We start from the raw sequence: 25,585 nt of genomic DNA on the forward strand, positions 1-25,585 counted from the left end.
TCATATTTTTCCCTACTTCCTTTTTTTTTTCAAATTAATCTTCTGCCCGTGAAAAGAAATCATACAGACCAAGATAAAAACTAAAAACTTTTAAAAGAAGAAACAGTAAACCCCCTAAAACAAAATTTGAGAAACAAATTTTTGATAATAAAAAAACCAAATTTTAAAACCACACCCGAAACTAAATAAATTTGAATAAACCTAAAAAAAACCCTGGGAATTTTTAAATACTTTTTCCCCCAAAAGCTTTTAAAAAACCCAGGAAGGGCGCCTCTTCCCTTAAAAAAAAATATAAGTCCTCCATAAATCCCCCCCACACAGATCTTCCCGCCACGCCTTTTAAAATACTCCCCCAAAAACAAACCCCTCTGCAAATTTCGGTTTGAAATACCTTTTCTTTTTAAAATTTACAATTTTGCATCGTGGCCCCCGAGCGGGGAAGCTTTCCCCCAGCGGGTCTCACGGTTTTTTCCTTATTTCCAAAAAACTACGCTTTTTATAGATCCCCAATTCTTATATCCTAAGGTGCACCCCGGCCGTGTTTTATTCCCCCGTGTAAATAAATGGTGAAAGAAAAAGGGCCCAATCTTAGGAGGTAAGTGGAAAAAACTTGGTGTGTACCAAACATTCCTTTCGGGATATGAGAGAAAATTTTTTGTTTTTTTGGTCAATAGCTCCCCCCTGTTGCCCCCTTTGGGTTAAAAAAAAAAAAAAAAAAATAAAAAAATTTGATACAATATAATTCCCCCCTTTATATATTTTTTTGGTGTTTTTTATTGGTTCCCCATATGTGGCCCCCTGGAAAAAATTTAAGGGTTTAGAGAGAGTGAATAGGGGGATAATCTTGAAAAAGGGCGATTTTCCCAAATGAAAAATTTTTAGTATTTCCAAAAAAAATTTTGTTTCTGAAAAAAAAAAATTAAAAATTTTTAAAATTTAGCGAGGGGGAATTTAAAAAATTTTTTCCCAAAAAAAACCTACAAAACTCCCTTTTTTTTTTAAATTTTTTTATTCCTAATACAAAAGCCCATTAAGGGGAAAAAATACTAGGGTTCCCCTCCTTTATACCACATATTTTTTGTAATATATAAACATTTTGGGGGATTTCCTTTTCTATCCTAAAACCTCAATTCCCAAAAAGGGATTTTCCCTAAAAGATCCTATAATTTTTCCCACAGTTCCCAAAGGGGAAAAAGGGAAAGCAATTTGGAGATACTTGGGAAAATTTAAAATTTACTTTTTGACAGTAAGAAAGAAAAACAGTAAGAAACAAACATATTTTCCCTTAATGCATTAAAACCCCCCTTCAAAAAAAGGGATAATAATTTAAAACCCAATAATAAATATAATAATAATAAAAGTAATTTGGGATTGCCTCAAAACCCCTTTGTTTTTTTAACCCTCTCTCGCACAGTTCAAATCGGGCCCCTCGCCAAATGGAGGAGGTCCCTTCTTTTGCTCAAAACTCCTCATTGGGGCCCCTTTTCTTGCAGCGGTTTTTGCCCCAAGTTAAAGGATAAAAAAACTGGTTTAAGGCCCGTAGTGGAGGTGAGATCAAAAAAATGGGGCATTTATTTAAGGGGGAAATGCACACTTTACGTCCTTTGGGGGAAGGGATACGGTTTTGGGAATTTTTAAAGGGATTCCAAAAACCCATCCAAGGACTTGGGGGAAAAAAATCACAGGTGTTTAACGTATTGTTTATATCATCGTGTCCCCCACGCTTGCACGAACACTAATTCATATTTTTGGGGCCAATGACAAGCAAGTCTTCGGTAAAAATTTTAAAAAAAGGGTTTTCTGGGGAAGGGGTTAAAACGTATTGCAATTCCAGTCCCCCGGTTGCCCCGCCGCTAACGCGTCCTAAAAGGTTTTTCGGGCCTGGGACGGGCCCTTTTTAGGATTTATCATTTGGAAAAAGTGGGGAAGTGTTTTTTGGGGGGTTTTTGGCATTTGATATGATGGGTTTTTTGTGTTTTTTTGTCGTCTTATAAAGGGATTGCATGGCTATATTTTCAGTTAGCCCTTTTCCTCTTTCCCTCTACCATTTTATCACTGTGTTCCTCTTTGCCCCCAGGGCCTGTTCCCCCACCCCCTTTCCCGTTCTTTTGTCTCCCTGTCTCTATCTGTCTTTCTTTTCTGTCTCCCTGTCCCCTATCTTCCCCCTCCCTGTGTCTATCTGTCTCTCTCCCTGTGTCCACCCGTCCCCCTCTCCCTGTGTCTTATCTGTCTCTCCCCTGTTCTATCTGTCCCCCCTCCCTGTGTCCCCCTTTTTCCCCTCTCCCTGTTTTCCCCATCTGTCTCTCTCCCCTTTTTCCTTTTTCTTTCTTTTCTCCCTGTGTCTATCTGTCCCCCCCTCTCCCTGGTCCCATCGTCCCCTCTCCCTGTGTCTACTGTCTCTCTCCCTGTGTCTATCTTCTCTCTTTCCCCTTTTGGGCTATCTGTCTCTCGTCCCTGTGGGCATCGGGCCCCCTCTCCCCTGTGTCTTTTCTGTCTCTCCTTTCCCCGTGTCCTTCTGTTTTCTCTCCCTGTGTCCCCAAACGTCTCTCTCCCTGTGTTCTTTTCTGGGCTCTCTTTCCCCGTGTCTATCTGTCTCTCTCCCGTGTCATCTGGCCCCCTCTCCCTGGGGTCCCTTTTGTCTCTTCCCTTTGGTCTTAAACTGTCCCCTCTCCCTTTTTCTATCTGGGCCTCTCTCCCTGTGTCTTCTGTCCCCCTCTCCTGGGGTCTTCTGTTTTCTCTCCCTGTGTCTATTTCTTCCCCTCCCTGGGTCTTCCCGCCCCCTCTCCCTGGGGTCTAAACTGTCCTCTCCCCCTGTTGGGCTAATCTGTCCCCTCTCCCGTGGTCTAAACTTCTCCTTTCCCCTTTTCCCATCTGTCTCTCCTCCCTTTCTTCTGTCCCCCCTCTCCCTGTGTCTTTTCTGTTCCCCTTTTCCCTGTGTCTATTTTTCCTCTCTCCCTTTTTGTTCCCATCTGTCCTCTCCCCCCTGTGGGTTTTCCCGGGCTCTCTCCCGTGTCTACCCTTCCCCCCTCCCCCTGTTCCCACCCGTTTTCTCCCCCTTTGTCTATCCCGTCTCTCCCCCCCTGTTTCCCATCTGCTCTTTTCCCCCGTGTCTATCTGTCCCCCCTCTCCCTGGGTCCATCTGTCTCTCTCCCTGTGTCTATCTGTCCTCCCCCTTGTGGGCCCAAACTGTCCTCTCCCTGTGTCTACTGTCCCCCCTCCCTGGGGTTCCATCTGTCTCTTTTCCCTGTTTTTTATCTTCTCTCCCCTGTGTCTATCTTTCCTCCTCCCTGTTTCTACCCGGGCTCTCTCCCTGTGTCTATTGTCTCCCCTTTCCCCGTTTCTATCTTCTCTCCCCTTTTGTCTATCTGTCTCTCTCCCTGTGTCTACCCGTCTCTCCCCCCTGTGTCCCATCGTTTTCCCCCCTCCCTGTGTCTATCTGTCTCTCCCCCCTGTGGCCTATCTGGTTTTTCTCCCCCCTTTTCCTATCTTTCCCCTCTCCCTGTTTCTATCTGTCTCTCTCCCTTGGGCATTTTTTCTCTCTCCCTGTTCTACTGTCTCTCTCCCTGTTCCCATTTTGTTCCCCTCTCCCTGTGTCCCCATCCCGTTCCCCCCCTCCCTTTTGGGGCTTTTGTCCCCTCTCCCCCGTGTCTTTTGTTTTTTCTCTCCCTGTGTCCTATCTGTCCCCTCCCCCCTGTGTCCCCCTCTTTCCTCCCCTGTTCTATCTGGCCCCTCTCCCTGTGTCTATCTGTCTTTTCCCCCCTGTGCTTCTGTCTCTCTTTCCCCGTGTCTATCTGTCCCCTCTCCCGGGGGCCCATCTGTCCCCCCTCCCCCGTGTCTATCTGTTCTTTTTCCCCCTGTTCCCATCTGTCCTCTCCCCCCTTTGTCTACTGTCCCCTCTCCCCCGTTCCTTTTTTTCCCTTCCTCCCTGTGTCCCATCTGTCCCCCCCTCCCTGTGTCTATCGTTCCCCCTCTCCCTTTTTCTAAACTGTTCCCCCTCTCCCTTTGTCATCTGTCTCTCTCCCTGGGGTCCCATCTTTTTCTCTCCCTGTGGCTATCGGGCTCTCTCCCGGGGTTTTTATCTGTCCCCCCTCCCTTTTGTCTTCTGTCTCTCTCCCTGTTCCCATCCCCGTCTCTCTCCCCCGTGTCTATCTTTTCCCCCTCCCTGTTTCTATCTTTCTCTCCCCCCTGTTTTCTTTTCTGTCTCTCTCCCTTGTTTATCTGTCTCTCTCCCCGTGGGCTTCTGCCCCTCTCCCTTTTTCTATCTGTCCCCTCTTTTTCCCCTTTTCCCCCATCTGTCCCCTTCCCCCTCCCCTTTTCTATCTGCCCCCTCTCCCTGTGTCCCCATCCCGTCCCCCTCTCCCGTGTCATCCCTTTTTTTTCTCCCTTGTCTAAACTTTCCCCCTCTCCCTGTTTCTAACCCGTCCCCTCTCCCTGTGTCTACTGTCTCTCTCCCGGGGTCTATCCCCGTCCCCCTCTCCCTGTGGTTATCTGTCCTCTCCCCCCTGTGTCCCTTCCCTTTTCTCCCCCCCCCTTTTCTTCTGTTTTTCTCTCCCTGTTCTATCTGTCTCCTCCCTGGGGTCTATCTGTTCCCCCCCCTGTGCTTAAACTGTTTTTCCCCTCCCTGGTTTTTTATCTGTCTCTCTCCCTGTGCTCTCTCTCTCTGTTCTCTGGTCTCTCTCTCCCCTGTCTCTGTGTCCTCTCTCTTTTGTGTTTTCTCCTTTTCTCTTGTGTTTTTCTCTCTCTCTGGGCTCCCCTCTCCTCTGTTTTCTCTCTGTGTCCCCCTTTTTGTTGGAAATTTTGTGTTGTGGTGGTGTGTGTGTGGTTTGGGGGTTTGTGGTTTTGTGTGTGGTGTGTGTTGGGTCCCTCTCTCTCTCTCTCTCTGTTTTCCCCTCCTCTCTCTCTCTCCCCTCTGTGTGTCCCCTCTCTCTCTCTCTTGTTCTCCTCTCTCTCCTCTTTTGTGGTTCCCCCTCTCACCCCTCTGTGGCTCTCTCTCCCCTCTGTGTCCCTCTCACCTCTGTGTCCTCTCCCCTCTCCCTCTCTGGGCCTCTCTCCTCTCCTCTCTGTCCCCCTTCTCTTTTCTCTCTTTTCCCGTCTCTCTGTCCCCTCTCTCTCTGTCCCCTCTCTCTCTCTCTCTCCCTTTTCTCCTCTTTCCCTCTCTCTCTCTGTTGGGCTTCTCTCTCTCTCTCTCTCCCCCTCTCTCTTCTGTGGGCCCCTCTCTCTCTCTTTTCCTCTCTCTCTCTGGGGTCTCTCTCTCCCCTCCTTTCCCCTCTCTTCTCCTTCTCTCTCTCTCTCCCCCTCTCTCCTTTTCTCTTCTCTTCGCTCTCTCCTCTCCCTCTCCTCCCCCCCCCTCTTCTCCTTTTCCCTCTCCCCTCCTCTGTCTCTTTTTCTGTCTCTCTTTTCCTTCCTCGTCTCCCCTCTGTCCTCTCTCTCTCTCCCCTCTCTTTTCTTTCTCTTTTCTCCTGTGTCCCCCTCCTCTCTCTCCCGTCTCTCTCTCCTCTCCCGTCTCTCCTCTCCCCGTGTCCTCCCCTCTTTTTCTGGGTTTTCTTCCTCTCTGTGTGGTTTCTCTTTTCTCTGTGTTGTCCCCTTTTCTCTCTGTTGGGGTTCCTCTCTCTGTGGTCCTTTTCTCTCTGTGTTCCTCTCTCCCCTCTGTGTGGGCCCTTTTCTCTCTTGGTCTCTCTCTCTGTGTCTCCCCTCCCCTGTTTCTCCTCTCTGTTTTCTCCCCTCTCTCTTGGGCTCTCTCTCTCCCTTTTTCCCCCTCTCTCTCTTTGTCCCCCCTCTCTCTCTCCCCCCCCCCGTGTCCTCTCTCTCTCTCCCCCCTGTGGGCCCCTTTCCCCCTCTCTCTGGGGTGTCTCTCTCCTCCTCTGGTTTGTCCTCTCTCCCCTCTCTCTGTGTCCCCTCTCTCTCCTCTTGGGCCCCTCTCTCTCTCCCCTTTGGGCTCTCTCTCCGTGTGTCCTTTTCTCTCTGTGTGTCCTCTCTCCCCCTGTGTTTTCTCCCTCTCTCTCTCTCTCTTCCCCTTTTTCTCTCCCTTTTGTCCCTCTCTCCGCTCTCTCCTCTCCCCCCCCCTCTCTCTTCTCTGTTTTCTCCCCCTCTTCCCCTCTTCTCCCGTCCCCCCTCTCTCTCTTCCCCCCTCTGTGTTCCCCTCCTTCCTGTGTTCCTCTCCCCTCTCTCTCGTCTCCCCTCTCTCTCCCTCTTTTCTCTCTCTCTCTCTCCTCTCCCTCGGGCTCTCTCTGTGTATTTTTGGGCTCTGTGTTTTGGGGTGTGTGTGTGGGGGCCCCCTTTTCTCTCTCTCTCTGTGTGTCTCGCCTCTCTCTGTGTGTGTCTCCCCTCTCTGTGTGTGTCCTCTTTTTCTTTTGTGTTTGTCTCTCTCCTCTTCCTCTCTCTCTCTCTTTTTGTGTCTCTCTCTCTCTCTCTTCTGGGGTCTCCCCTCCTCCCCTCTCTCTTGGTCCTCTTCCCCTCTCTCTCCCCTGTGTCCCCTCTCTCTCTCTCTCGCTCTGGCTCTCTCTCTCTCTCTCTCTCTTTGTCCTCTCTCTCCCCTCTCTTTTCTCCTCTCCTCCTGTGTCCCCTCCTCTCTCTCTCCCGGCTCCCTTTTCCCCCTGTCCCCTCTCCCCTTTTCTCTCTCTCTCCCTCCCGTCTCTTCCTCCCCCTTTTCCCCCTCTCCCCTCTCATCTCCCTCTCTCTCCCCTCCTGTCCTCCCCTCCCCTCCTCTCCCCCTTCTCCTCTCCTCCCCCCCTCTCTCCTCCCGTCCCCTCTCTTCCTTTTCCCCTTCTCCTCTCTCTCTCCCCTCTCTCCCTCTCTGTGGGCCTCCTTTCTCTCTCTCCTCTGTGTCCCTTTTCTCTCTCTCCCCTTTTCTTCTCTCCCCTTTTGTCCCTCTCTCCTCCCCTCCTTCTGTTTTTTCCCTCTCTCTTTTCTCTCTCTCTCTCTGTGTGGGCTCCCCTCTCTCTCCTCCCTTTCTCCCCTCCTCTCTCCCCTCTCTCTCTGTGTTTTTTTCCTTCCTCCTCTTTTCTCCCCTGTCCCCTCTTCTCCCCCTCTCTCTCTCTGGGTGTCCCTCCCTCCCTCTTCCCCTCTCTCTCTGTGGGCTCTCCCCTCTCTTTTCTCTCTGGTTGGGCCTCCCTCTCTCTCTCCTCTCTGTTTTCCTCTCTCTCATCTCCTTTTGTCCCCTCTCCCCTCTCTCCCCTCCCTCTCCTCATGTTCTTCTCTTCTCTCTCTCTCTGGGGTCCTCCTTTTCTCCCCTCTCTCTTGGCCTCTCCCCTCTCCTTTCCCCTGTGTTTTCCCCCTTCTCTCTCTCTAAAGTGTCTCTCTCTCTCCTTTCCCCTCTCTCCCTCTCTCTTTTGTGGGTGTTTTGTGTGTGTGTGTGTGTTTGTTGTTTCCTCTCTCCCCCTCTCTCTCTCTCTGCCCCTCTGGGCCCCCCTCTTTCTCTCTCTCTCTCTCTCTCTCTCTCTCACCCTCTCTCTCCCCTCTCCTCTCCCTCTCCTCCTCTCCCCTTCTTCTCTCTCTCTCTCTCCCCCTCCCCCCTCCCCTTTTCTCTCTTCCCTCTCTCTCTCTCTCGCCCTCTCTCTCCCGTCTCCTCTTCTTTCCCCCTTTTCCCCTTTTTTCCCCTCTCTCCCTTTTGTCCCCTTCCCCTTCTCCTTTTTCCCCTTCCCCCCCCTCTCCCTCCTGCTCCTCTCTCTCGTTTTCTTCCCTCTTTTCCCCTCTCCTCTCTCTGGTTCCCCTCCCCTCTCTGGGCTCTCTCTCTCTGTCCTCTCCCCTCTCCTCTCTCTCTCTGGGGTCTCTCTCCCCTCCTCTCTCTCTCTCTCCTTTGTCTCCTCCCCCTCTCTCCCTCTCTCCCCTCTCCCCTCTCTCCTCTGGGTTTTCTCTCTCTCTCCTCTGTTGGGGTCTTCCTCTCCCCTTTTCCTGTGTTTTCCTCTCTCTCCCCTCTTGTCTCTCTCTCTCTCCCCTTCTCTTTTCTCCTCTCTCTCTTCTGGGGCCCCTCTCTCTCTCCCCTCTCCCGTGTCTCCCTCTCTCCTGGTGTGTGTCTCCCCTCTCTCTCTCTCTCTGTGGGGTCTCTCTCTTTTCTCTGTGTGGGGTTGTGTGGGTTTGTGGGTTTTGTGTGGTTTTGTGTTTTGTGTGTTTGTGTTGGTGTTTTGTGGTTGTGTGTGTCCTCTCTTTTCTCTCCCCTCTCCCTCCCCCCCCTCTCCCCTCTCTCTCCTCCTCTTCTCCTCTCCCAAAACTCTTTTCATCTCCCTCCTCTTCCCCCTCCCCCTTTTCTCCCTCTCTCTTCCCCCCCTCTTTCCCCTGTCTCTCTTTTTCTCCCCCTTTTTTTCTCTCTCTCTCTCTCTCTCTCTCCCCTCTCCCTCTACTCCCCTCCCCCTCTCTCCTCTCTCCCCCCTCTCTCTCTTCCCCTCTGTGGTGTGTTTGTGTTGGGCCCCTCTCTTTTCCCTGTCTTCTGTCCCCTCTGTCCTCTCTTTTTTCTGTCTCTCCCCCTTTTTCTCTCTCTGTCTCCCGGTTTTTTCTCCTCTCTCTCCATCTTTTCTCCCCCCTCTCTTCTCTCTCTCTCTCTCCTTTCTCGGGGCCTCCCCCTCCCCTCTCTCTCTCCTCTCCCTCTCTCTCTCTCCCTCTCTCTCTCCTTTTCTCTCCGCTCCTCTCTCTCTCTCTTTTCCCCCCCCCCTCTCCCCCTCTCTCTTTTCCTCTGTGTCCCCTCTCTGTGGGCCCCTCTATCTCCCTTTGCTTATTTAAAAAAAATTACTCGGTTTTTTTTTTACAAGGTAAAAGAAAAGCAAAACGTCTTGAAAATGTGTTTTGATGGGGAAAACAAATAAAATTTTTATCATCGGGGTTTTTTTTTGAAAAGAACGGAAAAAATTTGGAGCCTGAAAGTTTGGGGAAATTCCAACTTTTTTTTTTCCTTTAAACCTTCAAAAGGGGTTACTTTTACTTCAAAGGGTTTTTTTTCCTTTCCCCCTCCCCGGGGCCCCCCCCCTTTTCTCTCTTTTTGGGTTTTCCCCTTTTTTCCCCTTTCCCCCCCTCCCCTTTCTTTTTTTTTTTTTTTTTTTCCGATTTATATTTTCCCCCCTTTTCCCCCTCCCCTCTTTCCCCCCCCTCGCCCTCCATTTTTACCCCTAGTTTATTCCTCCCTTCTCACCCCCCCCCCCCTTTTGGTCCAAAAGTCGCGCTTTTTTCTTTTTGGCTGAAAAGTACCAAATCAACGGCCCGGGGTAAAACGCGTGAGCAGGGTATCGTTGGGTGATAGCGTTTAAAATTTTGTGTCCCTTTTAAAAGTTGGGGCCATTTTTTTCTTTTTTTTTTTTTTCGTATACAGCTGGGGGATGCTCGGGGTTCACGGATATTCACAGGTGTTTGAGTAATTGGTTTATTGCATCAGCGGGGAGTCGTTTTCGCTTTGTGTTTTTGAGTTTTGGGGGTGGTAGTTATTTTATGATTTTTGTTGTTTGTTTTTAGGATCAGGGGTTACCCCTTCCAAGTTGTGGATTTGTGAATGTGGTGTATGTGTGCATTTATGATTTTTTTTTTTAAACAGCCTTTCGTTGTTTTTTTCTTTTCTTTTTTTTTTTTAGATAAAAAATAATTTTTTTATTGGTAAAAGTTAAGCTTGGGGTTTGTTGTAACTTGGATTTTTTGATTAGGTTCTAGGTTTTTAGTATATAGTTGTATAAATCCTTTTTATTATGATTCTTGCATATTGATCAGGTTGTAGGTTTTAGCAAACAATTACATGAATACATTTTCATTTGTTCTGCTTAATTATTGGTCTATTTTTTATACAAAAGTTGTATGATACCTTTTCATTATGATTCTTGATACCCGACCCAGCCGTTGCGTGTTGATGGGTGCATCCTCCTCATGGTGACCTTGTACGTTTTCTGTCCGCTGTAATGCTGATGGGGTTCTTCCTGCACTTCCTCTCTCGTCCCGGGGTGTGCTTGTAGGGGTTTTCGGGCTTGCTGGGGTGTGCTTGCAAGCTCTGGACTGGCTGGGAATGGGGAAGGGGATCGGGAAGTTTTACCCTGGTTTTGCTTATTTTTTTTTTTCTAAACCCTCTTATTTCTTTTCTTGTTTTTTAAGTTCGTCTCTTTTGTTTCTTTTTTGTTCTTTTGTGTCGTTTACTTTTGGGGGTCCCTTTTTCTTGCAATTATATGATATATATGATCGTAACTGTGTCCTGTCACACCTGTGCCTGTATGATATATTTAAAAGATATATTTAAATTTGTATGTGTTTTTTTTCATACCTGGGTGTTTGAGTGCGGGTTGAATGTTTGGTAAGATATCCTGTCAATAACGGTGCAATGAACTGCATGAGAATGTGTGCTGATTGGGTTGTCAAGAGAAAGCACCTACTCATCACTCCAAACCTTATCATATATTTACGTATCGAATTAATTATTTTGGGGAAAGTTATGTTTTTTGATGTTCGTTTGTTTACTTGTCTATATTCATGTTATATGTGTATATTATGCAAATGCCTAATGATTTGGGGCTATGTATTTTCTATGAACACAAGTAAAGGGGGGGGGGGGGAATACATACTATTTTATTCTGGTTATAAAAAACATGCAAAATGTCACAAGTTGAATTTGACGTATCAGCGATTTTTTATGAGACAAAGAATTATTTATGTGCAGTTTTATGAATCGTGTATCTCTTTTTGGGGAACATTTTTTACCTAATAACTTGGGCGCCGGTATGTTTTAACCTCATGTAAACGACTCTCTAGCCTACATGCAAAAAGCAACACTCATGATTATCCTGTGTCCAATTTGTTTTTGTTTGTTGTCTGGGAAAGAAGGGTGTGGACTGAAAATGATAGTTTTTTTTGATGCGGGGGAATCATCAGGTTGAGTTTATGAGATCCTTTTCACATGCATTATGCTTCGATTTTTTTGGGGTGGTGAAATAGTATATAGATATACTGCATACATACATATATACATACACATACGTACATACTTAGATACAGGCACTATAATCGCCATTCCAAAAATTATGAATATAGATAGATATATAGATAAGATGTTTTCGATTATACATACATAATGACGATGCTCAAATACCACAGTTACATGTATTGTTTCTTTCAGAGCTGCGTGGATGACGTCTGATAGCCTCCCACAGGTGAAGAAATTCATCATGGAGGATATGCCCCTCTTGTATCCTTTTATATATCTTTTTTAGTGAAGTTTAACATGAACATTCATTTGCTTTTGTGTATTAGGGTGTTTGGGGTCGTTTATGGTAATGTTTGGTTCCATATTTTTTATGTTTTTTGGTTTTCCAAATTGGGGGCCCCTTTTTTGTGTTTCATTTGAATGTAGTGTGCTCGTTCCCTGTGCAGGGAATAGGTTAATTGAAGTATTTAGCGGGTGGGTCGTTTTACAATATAGTATTGCATTGAGTATTATGTTCTCTGTGTGGTACGTATTACAGTCCCAGAGCACGGTTCCTAACTTTAGTTTACACAATAGCCCCTTTTATTTGGATAAATGTCTTTGAAGGTTTATCCACTCAAAATTTTTTTTCCCTCCCGTCCCCTTTACTCAGGTGAAAGACTATGTAAGGGGTTTATGCAAACGAGTGAATGACAGGTAAAAACATTTAATGAGGTAATTGATTTTTCCTTGTTGACACTTGAGACTGAGTTTAAATGGCAGTGCGAGGCGTAGAAAGGGACATTCTTTATAATTTTGCCTGTGTTTTTTTACCTAATTTAAAAAAACTGGGGCTCATGTACAGTATACAGAGCAAATATTAGTCAGCACTCGATTTATCCCCCCTTTGCAGCCTTATCGTCAGAAAATTCTATTGTGCACGCTTGGGGCCTATTGTTTTTTAATATATATATATATATATATATATATATATTATATATATATATATATATATATTTTATATTATTAGTTCAGACTCCCCATTATTATATTTGCACACCTTCAGGCAGCCGTAGATTTTTGATTGGGGACTCTTGGTCTAAAGCAGAATTTTTGCATATTCCTTACCCGCTTACCCACCACAACCCGAATTAAATTCATCGGCGGTGCCCCCCCTGAGCTGTGTTTTCTCAACGCTTCAAATGAGGTTAGTACTCTGTAGATGCAGATGTAAAAGATAGTGGAATTACAGGCTGTTGATGGACTTGCATAGTTCTACGTGGAACACTTTGTTTCATATACCTGTTTTGTGTGAAAATTGATCTGGAAAGGTTTACATTGCAGTTTTCATTTTTTAAATCACGCGGAAAAGGTAAAATTTATGATAACATCATTTAACGCAGCAAAGGATAATATAATTCTATATTGACCTCTTTTCATGATTTGTTCCCACACTTCCCACACAAAACAGAAGTGGAGCGTCTGCCTCTGTCCGAGTTGAACCGCGAGGAGTGCAAAATGCTCATGCTGAAAAAGGGCTTTTACAAGAGACCAAGAAGGACGAAGAGTTTCCCCGACCAGTACCGGAAGGGCCGTACAAGGAGAGGGTGGAACTCTAGGATGTGATTTTTTTTAACCGAATAAAATGTATTCAACAGCACACGTAAAGCATTTCCTTTGGGTGGGGGGCCACGTGTTCTTATTAAACCCCTTTTTCTCCCTTTTTTATTTGTAGCGTGTGAAATTAGACCAAGTTAATGTACATGAAAAACATCATCATCTTGGGTGTAAATGAAGATGTTTAAGATGTATCAGTCATAGACAGCGTTTTCCCCCTTTGTACTTTTTCACCACCCGTTGTATTGTGATGGGGTGTGGGATGTGGCTGGGCAGATGGCCATCGGCGGTCGGGCAACACCATGAAGAGGACGATGGAAAGGGTTAATACTCACGTCGTCTTCGGAAATCTGGAAGTCGGCCTGGCTGCTGACGGCCGTTGCTCCGCCTGTTTTACAGACCCTTACAGATCATAAATAAGATGTGGGGATTTAAACAGATGCCTGTTTATGTTTCAATAACCTTTCTTCGTGTGGGAACGGACTAATTTGGTTGTGGTAAAAGAATAAAAAAGAAAAAATTATTAAACAGTGGGTAGTCCTTTTTTTATTTTCTTTGGGAAATTCATTATGCACTGCTAGTCAATTAAATTATCATGTCTGGAGGCTTGAGTGAAAACCTTCATATTCTGATGAAACTGGTATCGTAAAGGTAGATAACGCAATCATTTGTGTTTTTATCATGTGGTATTGATGCTTGCATAAAAGTTTTTCAGATTTTTTCGCCTATTTTCATAGAAAACCCATCTTATGAGAAACATCTATCAATATACTCACACGAAATCGTTCTTAAATGTGCTCCGTATTTTGGCAAATCCACCTCTTTGTCCGGACGTATTGATTTTCACGTGTAAACATTTTTTCTTGCCAATAAAAAGAAATATTTACTCATGATACTTCTTAAATTGAAGGGAGAAGAAACGGGAAAAAAAAAATATTTTACAGAACTAAACGACTGGCAACAAATGCGCATCGTCCAACATGTTTTTTTTTTAGTAAAAATGATTTTATCCCGCACTTTCCAATGGTTAATATGAATTGGAGTGGGGAAGCGTAGCAAAATAAGAAGTATTGGATAAAATCGTAGTGTTTACTTTCTCTATTATACGCGGGGGTTTTTTAAAAATATTAGAAAAAATAAAATCCTATTTTTTTATTTTAGTTCTATTTTCATCACTTTATTTGAACTCGTCATCGCCCTTATATACAGAAGCATTCATTTATATTAACAAGTTATAAGATTCATAGCTCAGTCACGGTTAATTTCCCATAATTCTCTTCATTGACATTCTTCCACCGCCCGCATTTCCCTCAGTCTGGGCCTAGCAACCATGGCGAAAAGGAGTCCCCAGGCTCCTCCCCCTGTTTGGGGTAGCGTTCTCTTATACCCTCCTGAAGAATTACGTGAGACTGGATTTTATTGCCAAGGCTCGCGTTGAGGTGAGTAGTTTGGTGGTGTATTTGGTGAAATCAAGAGTTTTATATATCGTAGAGGGAGAAGCTTCCCTATGGACAAGGAGTATGGAGGTTAGGGGTTGTCAGGGATCCAATGTTGTATTTTTGACGTTTGGCGTTTTCCTAGTTTAAACCCTTTTTTTTTTTTTCCCAAATCCTATCCCCAAGTTGGTAAGACCGAATAGAATTCCCTATGATCTAGGAAGTCCAGCTTCATAATCAAACCATTTTAATCATCTTCATAAGGGGAAAAAATACAAAGCCTTAATTTAAAAAACCGGCGACTTCAAAAACAACGCTGTGGCTTCCCATTGGCTGCGGTTGTGACGTCAGGGAAACCGCTGTTTTTAATCTCACAAGGAAGAAGAGAAAAGCACCTGAGAAGTAGCCTATTTCTCTTTATTTTATGATGATGCTAAAGAATTGTTTGGGGTGAAAGATCGGGAAATAAATATATCAAGGTTTTTCTTTTTTTTTTCTCTTTCTTTGTTCTAGGGAATGGCTTTGTGGTGAAATTACTGATAGAATTGGGGAAAATTGCTTTTTTATGGGAAGTGTTTATCAGTCTGATTGGCAAGGGCCCTTTTGAGGATTATCATTTGTGTATTACTTACGTCGGTTTTTTACCGGGGTTCTAACGTCATGCAATATCAGGTTGACTCGTTGAGTTGAGAAAATCGTTTGTATATGGTAAAAATGCGGGTATAGCTTATGCATTGTTGTAAGGCTCAATGAACCCTCTTTCTTGTATAGATAATGTAGTTTTGATCATATTTCGTAGTCCGTAAGGATTTAAGCTAATAACTATAGAACACGACAATCGATATGAAATTGCCATGTATGCAATTATCTTGATTAATAACTTTTCTTTATAGATAATGTAAACAAAGGGAGTCTATGGCGAATCTTGGATTTTTTAAAATCACACTGGTCATGTGCCCTTTGATAACGGATGTGTCTACGTGTCCCCCCCCGCATGTGCCTTTTGAACAGCTGTTACTTACGACATGCATTTTATAGTCTTGCAGTCAGAATGGAAGGATGGGGCGAAAATTTAAAGACTTTAAAACCCCGATTAAAAAATGGAAATATTGGGGTTTTTTGATTCAGCATATAAATTTTGGATCGGTTTAAATCTGAATCTTACACTAATTTATTTCTTGTTAATTTTCTTGAGCGTATTGCACGTAAAGGCGTCTCTCGCAAAGTCGAGGCTAATGACTGGTTTGTTAATATTGCGAGAGGCCCCAACCAATGAATATTCTACTGTGACATTCATATACACAAATACACGTCTATCAGTTTATAATGCATACAGATGTTTTTTAACTATCGATATAATTAAATACCCGTCTACTTGACAGATGATAGACAAATACATTTCTACTAGAGAAATACAGATGTGCGTTATTTGTGTGTATATGTCCATGTGTATTAATATTCACTGGGCTCTTCGCAATTTTTAAAAATCGGCCTTAATATACATGGGTTTTGAAGGGTATAAACCATTATTTTCGAACTTTGAAAATGCTTACATCAGGAGTTGTTAATATGTGACCACGTTTATTTTAATATACAGTGTAATAGATACGAGCACGTATTCTCAGACACTCCCTTTGATGATTATAATGCGATTACCCGACACAAAATAATGTATAGTCATTGTTAAGCAAAAATTAACCCCCCCCCCCAAAAAAAAAAAAAAAAAAAAAAAAAATCTTTGTGTAAAGAATGAAACAATGAAACACGGTATGAAGAAATAAATGCTAACACGTGATGTTTCGAGTACATTTTCTCTTGTATCCGATGAAATTTCGAAACGTGTGGTTTAGAACTATTATTGTAGAAGTATTTTCATAACTATAGGCATGCTTGATGTATCACTAAACACGAGTTTGGAGAGGAAGAGGAGAAGTTTTAAGGGCAGACGTACTTGGCATAACTGGTAACGCGGTACAACTAGCACGTAAGCTGTTGATTTTCAAAGTTGCAAACCGATTTGCAGGGCGTTGACCACAGATGTTCTTGTATATTGAATATACTGAATAAATGTTTACTTTGAAATGCTGCGCGATTTTAGTATGCATGTAAATAGTTACCCGCGCAGTCTTCACTCATACTGCCCCACTCCCTCCCTCCTCCCCCGCCCCCCCACACTCTACCTCCTCCTCCCTCCCCTTACTCTCTCCTTCGTCCTACTCCTACTCTCTCCTTTTTACTCTCTCCTTCCTCCTACTCCCCCCCTCCCCCCACTCCCTCCTACTCCCCCCTCCCCCCACTCCTTCCTCCTACTCCCCCTCCACCCACTTTTCCCCCACTCTTTTTCCTTCCCCCCTCCCCCCACTCTCTCTTTCCTTCCCCCCCTCCTCCCCCCACTCTCTCTTTCCTTCCCCCCTCCCCCTCCACTCTCTCTTTCCTCCCCCTCCTCCCCCCCACTCTCTCTTTCCTCCCCCTCCTCCCCCCCACTCTCTCTTTCCTCCCCCTCCTCCCCCCCACTCTCTCTTTCCTCCCCCTCCTCCCCCCCACTCTCTCTTTCCTCCCCCTCCTCCCCCCCATTCTCTCTTTCCTCCTCCCCCTCCCCCCCCCTCTCTTTCCTCCTCCCCCTCCTCCCCCCCACCCCCTCTCCCCCCCTCCCCCCCACTCTCTCTTCCTCCTCCCCCCCACTCTCTCTTTCCTCCTCCCCCCCCTTCTTTCCTCCTCCCCCCCCTCTTTCCTCCTCCCCCCTCCCCTCCCCTACCCTCACTCTTTCCCTCCCTCCCTCCTTCTCCCCCACCCTCCTCTTTCTTCTCCCCCCCTTATTACATATCATAACGACCCTGTACCCTCCTACTTCGAGCTGCGGGATGACGTTTGAACAGGCTCCCCGAGGTGAAGAAATTCATCCACGAGGACATCCCACTCTTGTATCCTTTTGTATAGTTAGTCCACTGTTTTTACTAGGAAGGTTTCGGTATAACGCTTATGGATACTTCTCAATACGTTGATGAGAAAATGTATGAACAGATGTATGCATTTAAGAAAAGGATGCACATACGTATTTGTTTATGAATTGTACTGTGTGTGTGTGTGTGTGTGTGTGTGTGTGTGCGTGCGTGCGTGCGTACGACTCACTTTTGCAGCTAATATATATATAAATGCATTAATAATAAACTAGACTTCACCTTTTCATCCTACAATTAATTATTTGATTATTAATCAATAAATCAATTGGTGTTTAATAAAACGAAGAAATTGCCGTATGTAAGTACTACTGTTATACCGTTTCAGATTTAGCCCCATTTTCCAGCATTTCGATTATCTTTTCCCTAACTTGATTTCTCAGCCATAATGCCAAGTTCAAGCAGATAGGAGGTGCTCCTCCAGAACGGTCTTCTCAATCGGTTTTAAATCAGGTCGGTGTCATTCAACATTATTTTATATCGTTTTGATGTATTTCCTGAAATTAATGATTAGTCACTTTCATGCACATTGAATTGAAAAAATTTTAGGCAATTAGTCCCAAAAACATGTTGCATTACGAGTCTGAGTTTGACAGGGCATTAAGTGATTTAAGTTTCGGTCTGTCGGTCTCCATGAAATTTCCCTGCATTTTTATCATGCTGAAAGGGTAAGAGCGCATGAAAGTTGTAGGGTTTTCGTGTTTGTACATGAGTGACGAAAATTTGTGATTATATTGATTGGGAAAAAAACAGGTTTGCGATTTGTCTTGGCGTAGATCGAAGGAAGTTGCAAATGTATGGGTCCAGAAATTTAGGAGAAAATAGACAAAAATATATATAGTAACTACTAACAATATTTTTATAATTACTTTAATTATTATCAGGTTGTGGAGCGCCTGCCCTGGATAAGTTGTTCCCGCGAGGAGTGCAATAAACCATGCTGAAGAAGGGATTCTATAAGAAGAATTCACCCGACGAGGAAGTCCCTGAAAAATACCTTAACGGGCCTATAGAGAGAGGGAAGAACTGTAGATGAAACCTCGGGCAAAGGCAATAAAAAAACCCTGTTCCCCTTAGAAGCAATGTTGGTAACTGTTTCGTCATTATTCATCGTGGAAACATATCTGTAGAAAATTTTGAAGTCGTTAGACAGTGTCAGTATAATAGTCAACTAGTTAAATCAGAGCAGATAGTACTTAGATTTTATTTGTAGAAATACGAGTTTTTTTTATAAGTAAAGCATCATGCAAGCTCCCCAAAATGCAGCTTACCATTTCGCTTCAAAACGGAACATGGAAGTACCGCACAAAATTCCGTCAGTGACAAATTTTTTACCAATATGGAGTCTCGGGGGACTCGAGGGAAGACACGATTTTCGACATGAAAAGGATCACGAAAAGGGTTTTGACTCAAATGGTCCTTGGGAAGCAAAGAATTATCTGGTTGTCCTTTCGAGTGTTTTGAGACGTTTGCTTCCGTTGATTTTGTGTTGTTTGAATAAAATTTAATTTTAAGTAGGGTTTTTTGTTTTCTCTCCTCTGTGTGTGTGTGTGTGTGTGTGTGAAAAGAGAAGAGAGAGAAGAGAGGGGGAGAGAGAGAGTGTGAGAAAGAGAGAGAGAAAAGTGTGAGAGAGAGAGAGAGGTGTGAGAGAAGAGAGAAGAGTGTGAGAGGGGTAGAGAGAGAGGGGTGGAGAGGAGAGAGGGATGAGAGAGAGAGAGAAAAGGGGAAGGAGAGAGAAAAGGGGAGAGAGTGTGAGAGAGAGAGAGAGAGTGTGAAAAGAGAGAGAGAAGTGTGAGGGAGAGAAGAGAGAGTGTGAGAGAGAGGAGAGATGTGTGTGAGAGAGAAGAGAGTGTGAAAAGGGAAAAGAGATTGTGAGAGAGAGAGAGAGGTGTGAGAGAAGAGAGAGGGGTTGAGAGAGAGAGAGAGTGTGAGAGAGAGAGAGAGTGTGAGAGAGAGAGAGATTTGTGAGAGAGAGAGAGAGTGTGAGAGAGAGAGAGAGGTGAGAGAAAGAAAAGAGAGAGTTGGAGAGAGGAGAGAGAGAGAGAGTGTGAGAGGAGAGAGGAGAGAGAGGGGTTGTGAGAGAGAGAGAGAGAGAGTGTGAGAAAAGAAAAGAGAGGAGGAGAGTGTGAGAAAAGAGGGGAGAGAGAGTGTGAGAGAGAGAGAGAGAGAGTGTGAGAAAAGAGAGAGAGAGTTGAGAGAGGAGAGAGAGTGTGAGAGAGAGAGTGTGAGAGAGAGAGAGAGAGAGTGTGAGAGAGAGAGAGGAAGATGGTGAGAGAGAGAGAAAAGAGAGGGGTGAGAGAGAGAGAAAAGAGAGTGTGAGGAGAGAGGAGAGGTTGTTGATAGAGAGAGAGAAGGTGTGAGGAGAGAGAGAGAGAGTGTGGAGAGAGAGAGAGAAAAAGTGTGAGAGAGAGAGAGAGAGGTGAGAGAGGGAGAGAGAGTGTGAGAGAGAGAGAGAGAGAGTGTGAGAGAGAGAGAGAGGAGAGTGTGAGAGAGAGAGAGAGATAGTGTGAGAGAGAAGAGAGAGAGAGAGAGGGGTGGAGAGAGAGAGAGAGAGTGTGGAAGAGAGAGAGAGAGAGTTGAGAGAGAAGAGAGGGGAAAAGAGAGTGTGAGAGAGAGGAGAAGAGAGAGTGGTGAGAGAGAGAGAGAGAGAGAGAGAGTGTGAGAGAGAGAGAGAGAGAGAGAGTGTGTGTGTGTGAGAAAGCACAGTTGAACGTTGGAAAAATTATTGATATGAAACACAAGATCAAAATTGTCATCGAGTTTTTGATGAAGGAGTGTGTCAGCAACTGATAAGAATTTTGCTGAAATAGAATTCCTGGAAACTGCATCCAAAAACGTGATCAGACTAATTACTGATAAGAGCCTTAGTGACTGATTATTCAATAACATCCTCACGATTATTTGGTGAATGTCTCGCCCATTTTCTGTACTTCACAAATTGTATACATGATAAAAACCTTAAACAAATTACTTTATTTTTGTATAAGTTCTTGGTCATAACCTATGCGTTAACATGAAATTGCATGGTTTCATTTATTTCCTAAAATTTCATCTAGATAGACGAGTGACGCCAAGAACTAAATTCACGCCGTCACTCGTTGCTTTTCATGACAGAAAAGCAGAACACAATTAGTTTAAATTTGGCTTATCAGCTTAAAATGATTTTTTTATTTAAAAAAATGCCAGTGTGTGTGCAAATATCTTGTGATGTGTGCAGAACCGGACTGGGTTTACTTGTAATCACTAATTTATAGTATAACGCTTTCTAATAATTTAGGAAATTCCTCCAGCCTCTTATAAATACTGAAGCTATCATTTGACTTAGGTTTTATAGAACGCAAATTCCTCGGTCGTAAACAGTCAAAACGCATTTTTATTGACATTACTTAAATTTATCAGCCACGTCTACAGCAACAGCTAAGGAATTATCAGAAATATATGGCTATATTTATATTTATAATATGTTCTGTATCAGTTTCTCATTTTTTGGCTTGCCAGAACGCATAAAATTTCCAAATTGGAAAGCATAACGCAACTTGTCGATTTCCTATTGCACTGCAGAACGCATATATTATAAACTAGTTATACGTTAAATTTTATTAATTAATGCATCGGTTATTAAGTTTGTAAACTGTCACAACCCTAAATAAAAAAAGTCTTATTTAAAAATTTGGAAAGATTGTATAATTGGCTGAACCCTTATCATGCATTTCCTCACAACATGGAGGTTAGATTTGGTGAATTTCAAAGTTTCATGGGTATGATGTGCAGTCCCATTGTCTTGTTCCAACGCTTGTTCATAGAGCGAATAACAATATTACCAATAGCGACACCCATACAACCTTATGTAAGAAGTCCAAGCTACAACCTTGTTGACCAACATTTATGCCTAAAATTAAGCAATGTATATTGATATATTTAAATAAAAGTAAAGAAAATATAAATACACTGTGGTTGATACATTCAATCTGTTCAAAAAAGCAAATTTTAACATTACCCTACCATCTCTACTCCCTACCTGGCTGGTTACTTAAAAGGAACGGATCGATTTACACGGTTTGGATTGGGTTCATGCTAGAAATATCTATATCAACATGTAAATTTAATTAGTGGCATATACAATATATATAAATAAGGCGAGGCTTAGGACAAAGCCCCCACTTTGTGGATTTCCAGAATAGTCAATGGCCCAAAACTAACAAATGTACCAGGCATCAAAAGTCACACAGCATTATGGTAAAGTATTGTGGTGAAAAGGGTAAGTACAAGTTAACGATTTGGAAAAGTAGGCAGAAGGGGATGAAGAAAAAGAAAAGGAAGGAGGGAGAAGAAAAGACCCTGCAAAATTTGTTGAGGTGAGGGCTGAGGTCTAAAAAAAAACGGTTTTACTATTTAATAAAGGCATTTGCAAGGGAATGTATTTATTGCACAATTATAAGATTTGGTAACCATTTTCTGTAAATTTCGAACTTGTTCTTGCCTATAAAAATAATTAGAATAATCATTTTTGTATTGGTCATTATAGATTATTCAAAATGTCTTTTTATTTTTTTGTCAGTTAATTTACACATTTGTGTAATACAGGAATAATTTTTCTTTTGTAAACCAAATGGATTATCAAAACAAAAGTAAATGAACAACTTTAGTTTTTTTTAAAATTTACATTCTAAAACATACACACAAACATTCAGCCAATTAAGCACAGCAAATATAACAACTATACCTATTTGCTATCAATGCAAAAATGCAATATATCAATTACATTTATTCATCATCATTTGCATCGTCGGGAAATTTATTTCATTATGGGATCCCCCAATCCCTACCAGCAGGCCCTCGCTTGGCATTCCAGTCCTTCTTTTTGCCTCCGTTGAAGATATTTCCCCATCATATTCTTCTTGACCAAACTAACATCTGAAAATTTAACTGTAAATATAACAAAAGACTGCATACTCCAAGTAAATAAAATAAATAAAAAACAAATAAATAGGTGATAAATAAAAATCTATATTATATTTAAATTTAGTATATAGAAAAAAAAAACAAAATAAGTTTTTTGACTTTTCACATAACATGTTAGTAAAACAAAAAATCTCTTACCAGGTTTTGACTTATTAGTTGGAAATTTTCCACAGTGTTCTCCTCCCAAACTACCTGCAAACATTTTTACAGGGTTCAGGACAAATCGTGGACCCCAAAATGGAAAAAAAATGTATATGTATATAAAAGTATATATATATTTTTTTTTCATCATTTTAATATATAATTCAACATTCACTTAAGAACAAAAACTTTTAAATCAAATATTAGTTGTAATTCTTTCCTTTGCTGAGTAGGTTTGCTTTCATATGAAACATTGCCTTCAAATTAAAAATAAAATCAATTAAGAGGAAAAAATGTAAAAGCAACACACTTACCAATCTCTGATAACTTCCCATCTGCTCCTATTATTTCAAAATTACGGAACCAAATTTTACCATCCACAATGGTGAAAGTATAGACGTGATCATGGAATGGTTGACTTCTTGGATGGTAGTTTGGGATGCCAAAAGTTTGTATGAATAATTCCTTCATGACAGCCCAATGTGGCTCGCTGAACTGCGGATCAAAACTTAGAAGAGGTCGTGCACCTCGCAAACAGTTTCCGGTCATTTTCAGTTCGCCCATGGTGTGAACTAAAAGAAAAGAAAATCTAAGGTTAATATCCATATATACAATGGCATATACATGCATGAACTCAAAGCTACAAACACACCCTCTTTCCACTTTTTAAATTATCAGCATTACCATTATTATAATTACAATACTTCATACAATGCAAAAAAAATACTGGTACAATACTCCCACAACATATTACTGTATACAATATACATAAAACACAGCAACAGAATGAGGAAAGAGAGAGAAAAAATGGGAATTTAGTACTTACTATTCAAGACTAAGAACTTAATGGATGGTCCATTGGGAACTTGTGAAATCCACATGTAAAAATCTTTTTTCTTTTTCATTTCAAAGTATATACACTTATTACAATTCTTCATCTCTGCAATCTGAAAAATAACAGAAAAAAATAATTAATCACTCTTTCTAAATATAAAATTGGAATAAGTATCACAATACACTTAACTAATAAAAGTGAATGTAAGTATGTTTGTATTTATATATATAGAATATATACAATAAAATAAATATAATACCCCCTGTGAGGGAGGGAGGGAGGGAGGGAGGGGAGGGGGAGAGAGAGAGAGAGAGAGAGAGAGAGAGAGAGAGAGAGAGAGAGAGAGAGAGAGAGAGAGAGAGAGAGAGAGAGAGAGAGAGAGAGAGAGAGTGAGTGAGAGAGTAGAGAAGAAAATATTGAGAAAAGAGAGAGAGAGAAGAAAAAAATGAGAAAAGAGAGAAAGAGAAGAAAAAAATGAGAAAAGAGAGAAAGTGAAAAAAAACTAGATTGAGAAAAAAAGAGAAGAGAAAGAGAAAAAAACATTCCTTTAAAAGTTTATTTTACTACATTGGAAGCAAACAAGTGTCCCTAAAATGGAAACCACTACATTAGGAATACTATATTAGGGGCACCAATATAGGTAGGTAGGTAGGTAGGTAAGTAGGTAGTAGGTAGGTAGGTAGTAGGTAGGTAGTAGGTAGGTAGGTGGTAGGTAGGTGGTAGGTAGGTAGGTAGGTAGGTAGGTAGGTAGGTAGGTAGGTAGGTAGGTAGGTAGGTAGGTAGGTAGGTAGGTAGGTAGGTAGGTAGGTAGGTAGGTAGGTAGGTAGGTAGGTGTGTGTGTGTGTGTGTGTGTGTGTGTGTGTGTGTGTGTGTGTGTGTGTGTGTGTGTGTGTGTGTGTGTGTGTGTGTGTGTGTGTGTGTGTGTGTGTGTGTAAGCATGCGCAAGGTTGCACATGTATGTATTACATGTGTGTGCATGAATGCATGTGTAATAAGCAGATGCATATACATAATAGAAAATTACCTCATTAATAACTCTGAGATCATCCCTTTTCTGCTTCTTCACTTCTCGTCTGGAATGAGGCATTAGGGTGCGCAGATTTTCCATTAGATGTCTTTCTCGATATCCTATACCTCTTGAGCCAAATACTAGAACGCGTTGTTTGTTTGTCCATTTTTTCTGAAATATAGAAAGTATATCATGAGACAACTGTGATGGTAGCAAGTTATGCAGTATAATTTTATTTTACCCTTTATAACAGGAAAATTAGGTATTTGTAGAGTGAAGCTGTGCATCGGCAAAACTGAAGCCTGTTCCTCCTCAACTTTTTGGGTAAATCTATTAATTAGGAATGTCCGAAAACAAACAAATCAATACTACTAGCAACAAATATAAAATCTGCATTAGGTGAATGTAAGGCCACTGTTATTTACCAATGATACATCATCTTAAGTGCCTGCCTAGTGTGGTAATCATGCCTTTGGCACTAAGGGTGAAAAGGTAACAAAACTACACCATAAATATTCTGGCAAGATGGAGCTTGCATATCACCCTGGTGATCTGCCATCAATTGAGGAACCAGTCCAAGCTCTATCTTGCAGAAATCAGAAATGAGTTACAAAACATATTCAAATGAGGAAAATACATCCTGTAAAGTTAGAGTAGCAATTATTTCACAATTAAGGCAAGGTGCTACTAGGTAACTTAGAAGCCTATTTTGATGAGTAAATTGTGAGAAAACCACATACTTTTCATTTTCAATATACATTAAGTTGAAATTAAACATTCTAAAAAATCTGCTACTCCTCCTCCCCCCCCCCCCCCCCCCCCGTCCTCACCCCAATTTCTCACGAGTCACTCAAGGTTGCTGGATGGGGAGGGGTGAGCTAATAGGGAACTTACGGTCTACACAATACATGAACATTGGATCTGTTCTACTAACACCACAGTCTGTCTGAAATGGTGGCCCTAGAAAGTCATGGTGTCTTGTACGAATATAAATTGCCATCCACAACTAGTTTTCATGTTTATTTGGACATAAACATACCCACCTAATTTTAAATTATCATCTAATCCATCTCACTACTATCTAAATAATACAGAGACACCACATACTCTTATCATAATCCCCATACCACAGATAACTATGTATAAACAAAATTCCGACGGGCGAGGCATAACACACCGAAAGACTTGAAGCGGCAGATAAACAATCTGCATATCCTTAAACGTCTGCATAAAACACAATATCAAACCTTTAGCTTCTTCTTCACTGGAACATCTGAATCCCTTGTCAACGGAGGAGTAAAACCCGTTGGCGCCGCTGGAGTTTGTACTTCCTCCTCCTCTTCCTCGACAGCCTTGCGTGCTCGCTTCTTCGCCATGTTGTCTCGACTGACCACGCTTGTTTGTTGTCGTTCGCGGATCTTCTTGCGGATGCCGGCGAACGTGCTTTTAGGAAAACGCACTTTGATTTTATCTAATATTATTCGTTTTTTTTTTTTTTTTTTTAGCTAGCATTACTGGTGTTAAAGTGTATAAAGTAGTGGAATAGGTTTGGAATGATTTTTTTTTCAAGCAATTTGTTAGTGTATTTATTTGTGTAGGCTCTTCTCGTGATTGTTATTTTCTTCTTAGCTATTTCATGTTTCGCAAGAAGTGTCCTCAGGCATTTCTCATGGAAAAAATCTGACTTCCTAAGATTGCACCAAAACAACCACACAACACACACACACACCACAAACACATATATTTATATAAAATTTTAAATATATT

General features: G+C 42.5%; 1 protein-coding gene across 1 annotated transcript in view; it reads right to left on the minus strand.

The window, feature by feature from the left end:
- Positions 1-25,585, minus strand: part of LOC119569243 (pre-mRNA-processing factor 19-like) — a gene marked incomplete in the record, with an annotated part of 32,485 nt that overhangs the window by 3,096 nt on the left and 3,804 nt on the right.

This window comes from Penaeus monodon, chromosome 4 (assembly GCF_015228065.2).
Source record: "Penaeus monodon isolate SGIC_2016 chromosome 4, NSTDA_Pmon_1, whole genome shotgun sequence".
Classification (NCBI taxonomy): Eukaryota; Metazoa; Arthropoda; class Malacostraca; order Decapoda; family Penaeidae; genus Penaeus; species Penaeus monodon.